This window comes from Diadema setosum, chromosome 4 (genome assembly GCF_964275005.1).
Source record: "Diadema setosum chromosome 4, eeDiaSeto1, whole genome shotgun sequence".
Lineage (NCBI taxonomy): Eukaryota > Metazoa > Echinodermata > Echinoidea > Diadematoida > Diadematidae > Diadema > Diadema setosum.
In genome coordinates, this window is record NC_092688.1 from 3,884,579 (window position 1) to 3,887,821 (window position 3,243).

Genomic DNA, 3,243 nt, shown 5'->3' on the forward strand with positions numbered 1-3,243 from the left:
CAGGAAAAGTGTGAACTGATAAAAGAGGCTCTGAAGAACAGTGTCTATTCAAGCGCTTAATCTTTACCAAACCGTGCTGGCTGTGCGATGAATGGGACAAAAACAGGAAGTAAACCACCAGAGTAACAACAATGAAGAGATTATCAGATTGGACTGAAATTAGGAACGCCTCATTAACACATTCTGTCCATAATTAATGCCAACTTTCAAAGCAGTAGCACTATCTTTTCAAAAGTTATTAGAGTTGAAAGTGAAGAGTGTGGACAAGGTTTTTCAGAAATGAGAAAGGGATTCTAAAGACACACCTAATCACACTATTCTACCAAAAGTGTTCGAGATAAACTGCTAAAAAACACACTTTCCTGCCCGTTTTATGATACCCAATTTTAGCATAATATAAAAGAAGATCTGCTCTTTCAGAAAATATGAAAAGGTCAAGTTCGGCTAGATTGACCCATTTCACTTATTTTCAGTCCTCACGCAAAATCAGTGCGTGCGAACTCATGTTCGTTTTGAGTCGCACCGTCACATATATTAACGACTTATTACATACTAAAATACTGGATATCTGGTAACACCTTTTACCCTTTCTGTTGCCTAGCTATCTATGGTATGTGATCTGAATAATTACGACGATCAATTACTTGGCAAAATCACAAAGGCACCCAAATAACCAGTTGACGACCAATCAAAACAATATGGCTATTATGTAATGGCAACCTGTCAAAACAAACTAAATGAATAGCAAATTTCTTGTTCACTAAAAAAGGGTGAACTCATTAAGTTTTCTACCATCATCGAAGCAATTGCAATGTGCTGCTTAGGTCTACATATTAAACATCAAATGAAATATGACATGTCAACATACTCGATATACGTTATTTCCTTTATAACCTTTTATACAATTCCAGATGGTAAGCTACAATGTATATGTATACCATGTGTAAACTGAATAATGCCATCCAACAATCAATTCCTTGGCAATAATGAAGCTTAACCATCTTTGCAGTACCCCGTAGCTATGAGTTTATGCGAATTGACTGACAATCAAATACTTGGCAGCGATGGGATTTACAAAACTAAGTACCTTACATCATCTGTGAATTGAATAATGCCAATCAGCGTTAATTACTTGGCAATAATGAAGCCTAACAAAGCATTTAGGATCACATGTGAATTGCATCATTACCATTATCATTGATTACTTGGCAAATGAAAAATGAAGCTTAATCATATTACATAATATTAAATGTAAATTGGAAAAATTAAAATTGTCAATCACTTGCAATGGCAATAATGGAGCTTCAGTAGCTATGTAAGATATATGTGAACTGAATAACAATCACAATCAGTTACCTGGCCATAGCGGAGCTTGACCACCTATGTTGCACAACATGTTCCTGAATAACAATCACATACATGACCTGGCAATAATGAAGCTTAACCAATCAATCATGCTGATGAGCAATAAATACAACTACAACACTATTAAAAATGAGCTAACACAATAACAATTCTTACTATTAAAAGCTAAAAACTAACACAATAACACTTACTATTAAAAAAGGGCTAACACAATAACAATTCTTACTATTAAAAGCTAAAAACTAACACAATAACACTATTAAAAAAGGGCTAACACAATAACAAGGTGAAGTCAAACTTCATGTCTCTGGGAAACTCTAATAACAAGGCTCTCACCCGTGTATGTACCATTCTTTATCAAAACACATACTTTGCGGGGGGATCATGGGACCTGACAAATGAGATCCAAATGCACCTACACACGTGTCTAGAACTATAGGATACCATGAAATAAACACTGTCAATATTAACATACAAACTATAATAGCCATACTATCACCCCCATACAAAATCTAGACAATATTTGCCAAACCCGAAAAAAGACTGCGCAGGAATAGTTCATTACCTCTGGAGATAAGTGAATTCCGTCCCTGCGAAAGAGCGCTGCGTGCTCATGCCTGATTTCCGGGTGCTCCACGAAATAGCCTCCCATTCTGCGGCATATGGACCTGGCACACTTGTTCAATGTCAGGCGTGTACGGTCAATCCTTGGCTGGTCGTCATCGCTATACGGGTAATATTCCCTGCGAGGTAAAATGTTGGACCAGATGAGTCGTGCATTGGGAAGGAGATCATGCAGCCCACTAAACGTCGAATTCAGGAGCAACATCAATTCACGCTTCCTGCCTCGACCCACATCATTTGTCCCCACGTGCACTAAAATGTGGGACAGGCACAACTCTGGGAGAGGGGAGAGGACTTGCCGGACGTGATCGACGAGCTGACCCAAGCGGAGCCCCCTGCGGCCTCTCCAAGTGACGGACGCTGATAGCCCCAAGTCTAGCTCCCCGGAACACCTTGCATGGACGGCTACCCAGTGAATCAAGGAATCCCCCACCAGCAGGATCCTGCGTGGCTGGCAACCTGCAACTGAAAACGAAGAAATCTTCCGGCAGCCCATTGTTCGCAGCTAAAAATTACTCGTAGGGACCTCTTATTCATGTTAAATAGTCCAATAAAGCCCATTAACAGGTATATGAATACAATGTACTTGATAATACTTTACTATTGCATGAAAGGCAATTAAAAGCCCCCGATATACAATAAGAAATTACGTTCGGGATTCCTTATGGTATATAATTACATATATTATTGAAAACAATTACTGCTCATCAAGCTTATACACAGTAATCGCTGAAATGTGTCGAACAATACAGCAAACTGTTAACAATGTAAATGGGCATACATGAATAAAATGACAATTCACACCATAGGTAACATATTCGTACGTACATATCGCTTATGCACATCAGACGACCAACGACCCATTTTCTTAATTTCCTCAGCAGTGCAACCAGCCATTGCTGCAAATATAGCAGCCCCTATCCGGAACGAGTGAGAGGCGAAACGTGATGCTACAAAATCCAAAAAGGACAAACACTTCCTCAAATTAGCAGTGAACTCCCGGCTGGTCACATTATTTCCGTCAAAACGACAGAAAAAGGCGCTGCCGAGCTTCGGCCTGACAGCAAGATACGCGAGAACAGCATGAACGGAACATAATAGACTGCTGACAGCTTCAGGAATCAAAATGTAACACCCCGACCCTGTTGGTCAGTTTTTGAAGCGCGAATGTGCAGCCGAATGTGCCGCCTGGGAGCCATACCATCCACCGTCACGTCTCGCGCTTCCAGACTGATGCTGGACGCTGCCTGGGAA

General features: G+C 40.3%; 1 pseudogene; it reads right to left on the reverse strand.

Moving 5' to 3' along the window:
• Positions 1-1,877: 1,877 nt before the first annotated feature.
• On the reverse strand, positions 1,878-2,485 carry LOC140227320 (uncharacterized; annotated as a pseudogene).
• Between the last annotated feature and the right edge of the window lie 758 nt (positions 2,486-3,243).